Source organism: Vigna umbellata, chromosome 5, assembly GCF_029865625.1.
Source record: "Vigna umbellata cultivar VRB3 chromosome 5, Vumbellata_1.0, whole genome shotgun sequence".
Lineage (NCBI taxonomy): Eukaryota > Viridiplantae > Streptophyta > Magnoliopsida > Fabales > Fabaceae > Vigna > Vigna umbellata.
The window spans coordinates 19,175,628-19,184,232 of NC_142169.1; positions in this window are offsets into that span (position 1 = coordinate 19,175,628).

Sequence of the window (8,605 nt, forward strand, 5' to 3'; positions counted from 1 at the left end):
TTTCAACTTTGAGTTTTATGTGCTTAAATTAATTTCTTTTATCAAAACCATGACTACGTAATAATGGTGAAAATAATCATCACGAAGTTTAATATACATTTTCAACATTCCTAGAATCTGTATCATTATAACATGCATGAGGGCATTTTTAATGTTTGGATCTTTGCGTGTCGTAAAGCCATCATTTGATTAAATTCTTTTATAAACGTTTCTCAGAAAAATAATACAATCAAATTTTATATATAAAAAAAGGTTAAATATGTTTTTAATATCTAATTTTAAGTGATTTTGGATTTCGTTTCTCTTCAAAATTTGTTCATTTCATCTCTTAATTTTAAAACTCTTTAGTCTTTAAAATTGAACGACTTTACGACAGTCAAGTCACTTATTTTTTTAAACGTGTCAATCTTTAAAAAGTTGCAGCTACTCTTGAGAATCCTCTCCACCGCGCCATTACAAAAGATCACTTTAACTGAATTTGTGTAAGCCGTTATCAAGCCCTTGCCAACCTAAACTCAATCCTCAAATAAAAACAAGAAGCTTCAGAAAATCCAAAACAGCTTTATTTTTCCAAAAAAATAAAAAGCAATACATATTTCCACTGCAACTAACAAAAGAAGAAGAAAAAAGTGAACATGTTGAAGAGAAATCGAAAAGTCGCTGGGGTAGAGACGAAGGAGGTGAAGGTGCGGGTAGAGATGAAGGAGGTGAAGGTGGAGGTGACGATGGAGTGACAGATGATAAAAAGAAGAAGAAAAAGCAACATGACACAGTAACGAAGGAAAGTAGCATAAGACGTGGGGGTGGAGACGAAGGAGGTGAAGGTAGAAGTGACTCATAAGGATAAAAACAAGGAAAAAAGCAACATGACACACGGAGTTTCAAAATTAAAAGGATGAAAATAAACATAAGAAAGACGAAAATCAATTTCATAGTTTTAGAAACTAAAAACATATTTAACTCATAAAAAAATTAAATTAATTTTTTTTAATTTTAATGTACGTAAATTAATTTGAACTTAAGAAAAATATATATTATCTTTTTCTTTTATAAATATTTATGAAAAGTTTTATCAACTCAAAACAATGATTTATTTTTTACAATTTTATAGATTTTAGCTTTACCCTTAATTTTTTTTATTACAAATTGCACTTTGATTTTTTTCGTTGAAAATAAAAGTTCAGCATATAAATAGGTCCTTTTTCATTCATCTTAAGAATAAAAACTATCATTTTAAGGGCAAAAAGCTTGTGTATAAAGCCAACATAGGTCCTTTTTCATTCATCTTAAGAATAAAAACAAGACCATAATAAACCGTGTGTTGTAAAAGGAAGTCACTCCAAAATTACATGGATTCAACACAAGGTGTAGCGCCCTAAAATTTTGGGATGCCACGGGTTTACAAAAACTGAATATTTACTAACGCATAAATGTATGTGTAAGGTATACACCCAGGACCGTTCGGTATATCCACTCATGGTCGTTCTTTCCATCCGCAACACCAATGTTGGGCCATTATTGGGTCAGCATTTAAGTTATTATCATTATTGGGCCAAAAGTCCAACAAACGGTAAAATAACCAAAGATATCTGATTAGAGATATTGATAAGCCGTTTTTGAGTAACTAACTGAATCTTCAGGTAAGTTTGTTGTTATTTGGTCTATGAAATACTTATAAATACAATGACAGAGCCAAAAGCCAGGTACGTTCCACTTACATTCTACACACGTTTAACTAAGACTCTGCTACGTTCTACTTACGTCTGATCGGGACTTAAATATCAAACTATGATAAACAGTTCATAAAACCGCTCATAACTTGAGCGTTTGAATGCCTTTTGCAGGTACCTCCCCCCATCAGGAGAACAACCAAACGACATCCAGAGTCCAACCGAGCGACACACGTAACTCAAGCAATCGAAAGCAGCAAAGCCACATAAAAAAGGTTAGTCTCTCGGTCCTAAAAATCCCTACCGAAACATTTTTGGCACTCACCGTGGGGCTGAGGGGCATTCCCTGTAACCACAAGGAACCAGACAAGGACGCAGTCTCAACATCATCATGTCAACCACACCCCTACATATTGATCCTGATAGAAGAAACCATTAACGTCAACAAGCTTCTACGAATTTACAACCATTCAACCATTGGACCTCAAAGGTATTTAGCCATCCGACCTTGAATGTTTGGCCTTTCATGGCCTCAAATACTTAGCCAAATTTGGCGCCAAGTGTCCAACGTTCAAGCGTTCGACAATTCGGCCTCAAGAGTATTCGGTCATTCGACCTTAACTGCTCGACCTCTCACGACCTCAAATGTTCAAGCATTCGACAATTCATTCCTACAGGTATTCGACCATTCGACCTCACAGGCATTCAACCATTCGGCTTCATAAACATTCAGCCATTCGGCCTCACAGGTATTCGGCTACTTGGCCTCGATTGTTCGGCTTTCCAAGGCCTCAAGTATTCAAACATTCGGTCATTCGGCCTCATAGGCTTTATGCGCTTTTCTATTGCTTCCAAATGTCAGCAAGCCATCATATCGATCGCTCTTATCCATATGACTTGGCTCTCGTGTGAGCGCATCCCGACCGGTGCATATTAATGTTAGTACGGTCAACCTCTTCATCTGTTTTGCAGACACAAAGCACTAAAGCAATTACATCCTGGCCATGACACATCCTAATATGGAGTCTTCATTTTGGTCTAAAAACATTCAACCGAAGACTGAGCAGGCTTACTTGATTGGTCGTTCAATATTAATTCAATAACCTTATAAATGCGTTGGTTTGTCTGGCTACTCTTTTCCTCACAATGTACAATTCCAGTTGTTATATTTCTTTAATGCAGATGACAGGATCTTGCACACAAATCAGTTGGCCAATCTGGAACTTACCGTTTGGACCATCTCACAAAACCTAGGGACGTTATCCGAAAAACCCCTAGTCCAAACCGAGCGGTGATAAAAGTTCTCAACGAACTGTCACTCTCGTAAACAAAACCCAGGGACGTTATCTGAAAAACTTCTGGTCAAAACTGAGTGGTGATAAAAGTTCTCAACAAACTGTCACTCTCGTAAACAAAACCAAGGGACGTTATTTGAAAAACTCTTGGTCCAAACTGAGCGGTGATAAGAGTTCTCAACGAACTTTTACTCTCATAAACAAAACATAGGGACGTTATCCGAAAAACTCCTGGTCCAAACCGAACGATGATAAAAGTTATCAACGAACTGTCACTCTCGTAAACAAAACCCAAGAACGTTATCCAAAAAACTCTTGGTCGAAATTGAGCGGTGATAAAAGTTCTCAACGAACTGTCACTCTCGTAAACAAAACCCAAGGACGTTATCCGAAAAGCTCTCGTTCCAAACCGAGCAGTGATAAAAATTCTCAACGAACTGTCACTTTCGTAAACAAAACCCAGGGACGTTATTCGAAAATCTCCTGGTCCAAACCGAGCGGTGATAAAAGTTCTCAACGAACTCTCACTCTGGTAAATAAAACCTAGGGACGTTATCCGAAAAACTCCTGGTTCAAACCGAGTGGTGATAAAAGTTCTCAACGAACTGTCACTCTTGTAAACAAAACCCAGGGAAGTTATCCAAAAAACTCTTGGTTTAAACCGAGTGTTGAGGAACGTTCTTCGTGAACTCTCACTCTCGTCCTAAGCTGAGCGGTCACAAGCATTCGACCATTCGGCCTCCTCACATGTATTCAGCCAATAGGCGTCAAAGGTGCTCGGCCATTCGACCTCGCAAGTACTTGACCATTCGACCTCACAGATATTCGGCCATTCGGCCTCATAGATATTCGGCCATTCGGCCTCATAGATATTCGGCCATTCGCCCTAAAATGTATTCAGCCAGTCGGCTTCATAGTGTAGATAAACAAAATGCTATCAAAGTTGTTAGTCAACGTGGGAAAAAGTTGTAAAAAGAACTCTCATCATAAGCCGCTCGACCTAGTAACAAGTTCAAAAGGGAACTCCTAAAGTCCACCATTCGGTCAGAGACGAGCAACGACAATCAGAACAACCTCCCCAATAGAACGAGGACGACCTTTCCCAAGCTCATATAAGTCCTATACTTAACCTTGGCTAAAGCCAAACGGTTAACTCGGACTTGGGGGGCATATGTGTGGTATACACTGAGGACCGTTTGGTCTATCCACTCATGGTCGTTCGGTCCATCCGCAACACCGATGTTGTTATTTGGTCTATGAAACACTTATAAATACAATGAGAGGGCCAAAAGTCAGGTACGTTCCACTTACATTCTACACGCGTTTAACTAAGACTCCACTACGTTCTACTTACGTCCGATCAGAACTTAAATATTAAACTGTGATAAACAGTTCATAAAACCGCTCCTAACTTGAGCGTTGGAGTGCATTTTGCAGGTACCTCCCCCCATCAGGAGTACAACCAAACAACATCCAGAGTTCAACCGAACTGCATCCAGAGTCCAATCGAGCGGCACACTCAACTCAAGCATTGGAAAGCAGCAAAGCCATGTCAAAAATGTTAGTCTCTTGGTCCTAAAAATCTCTACCGAAACAGTATTTTTCAAACCTTAACTTTTAAACATGCATAATTTATTCAAAACATAATAGTTTCAAAATCTTTTTTCAATTACATTATTCCAAAAGTAATTAAAATGACTAAGGAAATAACACAACTACAATTATATTGTTTTGAAAGTCTATACCAAAAGAACTTCTTGAAGAAGCTCCATTTTTTCCCTCGTCGTCTCACGAATATATCATACCTCTGAAACATCTATAATATCATCTTCTCACTATAATGTATTATATGATCATCGCCGATAATTTCATTCACAACATACAACATAAATAGGTATGGGGTAAGCTACCGGTAAAATAATTATAAAAACAAGATATACACATATTGATTATATCAACAATAGTCAGACACTGCATACATAGAAGTATTAACAATAGAATTCCTAATCCTTTAACACAAACAATTCAATAATTATGAATTACTAGATCATTGATCATCGATCCTCGATCTTTAACCATTGATGTCATCTCCAAAATCTTACACCTAGACCCTTGGTCTATCCACTCATTAGCACCTATGTTAACTACTTACTATAACCATTATAGTAACACCACTATCCACATAGCATAACCAAGAACATCTTTAATACCATGATTATCTCAATCATGAACAACACAATGAGCAACACTAAACCATGAACTCCACACCTACTAATGCATCCTACTTCACCCACATGTAGTCTCCCCTATAGGCCCACCTATAGCCTCCCCTATAGGCATACTCGAGTCATCCCTCTTTTGGCTTTGGACTTGCTCCTATATCACACAAGGTGTAACATATCTCCCTCATCAAAGAAGATTCAACACTCGATTACTATTCACTTTTCTACAACTATTTGTCAAAGAGAACATCATTCCCTTTTCAACAACCAGTGCCAAAGAAAGTCACTCCTTTTTCAACAACCAATGTCAAAAGAAGTCCCTATCCGTAAATAGTCTCAGGATTTACTAGGTACAACAAGTAAACTAATCTCTCATGTCTCATGCTCATTGATCAACCACACACACCCTTGTGCATTCCATCATCCACTCATGCTCCATCACCAATTCAAAAGTCAAATCTGACATCTAAACATAGCCACTAATCTTATTTTCTGATTATTATCACGTTTTACAACTCCTCAAGCTTGGTTCACGTCCATTCTTCAAATTCATCACTTTTAACAAAAGTGCATTGGTGATAATCAATTATTCCCATAAAGTTCACAATTACACAAAACATAATGTGATAATCGATTATCTCTTAAGATAATCGATTATTTCAATGGCTTTAACACATCAAATTCCCATATTCATCGCACATGAAAAGATAATCGATTATAATCTTAGATAATTGATTATTCTTGAACAAAACTCAAAATTAATACGAAAATAATCGATTATGACTAATGATAATCGATTATTGCCAAATCGAAACACATACTGGATAAAATTCAAGTGTTCAAAACACGCGTACATCAACCCTAGATCACGAGGGAAACTCCCAAAACATCATGCATGCATTCAAGCCTCACATATCTTTATGAACAGACCTTAATACATACATTACATCACTTGGATCATCCAAAAACCATCATTATGCAAATCATAACCCAACCAAACCCAATATTTTACATATGATTATCATACTATCTTTATATCATGTATTTGCATGGTAAAAACCCCAAGTATCATAACTTTGTTCCTCTTTAGCATCAAACTCTATTATGGGATAACTCAACAAAATCATACATATATTCATAGGGAAAACCCAACACAAATACAATATAAACCCTATCACCATGCATACAGAAACCCTTATCTAACAATAACCAAAGATAATCATAATCATAATCATCTACACATACATCGAAGCAAGGATTATCAATCAAGATAATAAAAAACATATAACATACAATGACACACAAACAAAGGTATGTTTCCCCATATCTCGGCCAATACTAGGACTTTATTTACAACCCCAAAACATCACATATCTTCCTTTGCACTAAGATTTTCTGTAGCTCATTTTCTTCTCTCCCATAAAACGTCCTTCTCTCCTTATATATCTCTCTCTCTCTCTCTTCTATCCTTTCATGTAGGGTTTAGGTTTTTCAAAAGCTCTCTCTCTCTCTCTTATTCTCTCCTTTTTATTTTGTAGCCCTAACTCTATCTTTTAGAAAAAATATGTTTCAAATCTAGAAACTCACCCAATCATATCTCTTATTCTAATATCACAATTGATTTTTAAATCCAAATCCATCTCAATTATTTTTTTCTCACTGTCACGTTACCCTCTCATCATGTTTCAGATTTTAATGTCACATGGACTCTTTAGTTCCCACACCCCCTTATTTAATTTATGCACCGAATTAATAAGAATAAAAAAACCCTTTTGCTCCTAGACAAAATATAAATAAAAAATATAAGTTTCTCTTAAAGTTTTCTCTTTATGATTTGAACTCACATTCATTTAATTCTAGTAAACACTTCTAATATCAAACAAACACACATATATCACAATCCAACAAACATACCAAAACATGTGTTGCACTTTTATTAAAATAGCATCCAAGAAGTAACATAATTATGTTCTAACAAATATGTAAACACACAACACCTTAGTAGACATATCAACTCTTAAAAGAAACATACTCAAGTTTTAACAAAACTTTCTTTTTAAGACCCCTACTTTTTCCGGGTCTTGCATAAGGCAAACAAGGAATTAAAAGAAAACGCTCCTAAACACAAGTACCATTATTATTCACTTGATAAAAGGTGTATGATCATTAGGAGTTACATGCTTTGGATAATTGTTCATCCAACAATTATCTTGTCTTTTGTTTATTATAAGAAGGTCTTTGATCTGGGAGGAAGAAGACCAAACATAACCAAAAGAAAGAGGGACGTTGTCATGAAGAAACATGAAGATTTGAGGACAAATCATTTTCAAGAAGGAGGGGATGATGATAAACCCCCTAGCCAAGGACCAAACATTAGAGCCATGGCGAAACACAAACAAGAAGAGTGAGCTTCATTTGAGATAAGTGGACCCAAGCTCTTATTCTCTTGGGCCAATGATTTATTATAATTAATAGAGTATTTTTCTTTTGGGCCTTGTATTATGGGCCAATGATATAGGATTTTCTTTGGGCCTTGGGATAGTAATGTAGTGTTTTAGGTCTAGGGTTGTGAACTAAAGGAGTCAACCCTACATATATGCCTAACTTACTCTTTAAGTGTGAAGGTGTGATGGTCTTTTGCACCTTTGGTGCATGATGCTCTTGCCACTTGGCAAGTCACCTTTAACACTTGACTCTCTCTTAACCTCCAAGCTAAAGTAAATTAGGGTTTTTCTCTCCTTTTTGTGAGATATATCTAGGATTTCTTAGGATATAAGTAGATGCCCTCTCACATTGTTAAAACTACCTTTTGAGATTAGTAAATGAATGCTACCAAATTTATGTCATTCTACTTATCTCCAAAAGTCCCTTAGGCTAGAGCTCACATTTTGGTTTCCTTTAGTCACTCTTCCTTGAGAGTTAACTGAATCTCTCTAGAGAGCACCCAAACATCACCATTATCGAACCACAACACACCTTTTTTTATCATAGCTTTTGCACCCACCTCAGACCTTCCTACTTGTTTGGCGCCTATAGCTTGGAGGATGAGAATTATTGGGTGTCAAGAGCTTTGATAATCTTGGTCTTCAAGAGTTTAGTATATTGTTTCCCTTATATTTCCGTGTTGTGTATTGTTGTTTTTCCTTAATGTCTTGTGTTTTCATCGTTTAAAATTTCATATATTTCTTCTTACTTTGGTTCAATTTCATTTGCTTCCCCTTGGACAATCTTTCTTGCTTGGTGCCTACAACTTGAAGAATGGGCCATCAAATCTTGTAGTACGAAGAAGAAGCTTAGAAAATGAATCAAAGAAGAAAAACGAACTTGTGGCCATTATGCGTGAACTTCGCTACCGTGGGTGACCTATGTCGTCGTAAGAGAGCCTAACTAATAAGGAGTCTCGCCGTTGAGTTTCAAG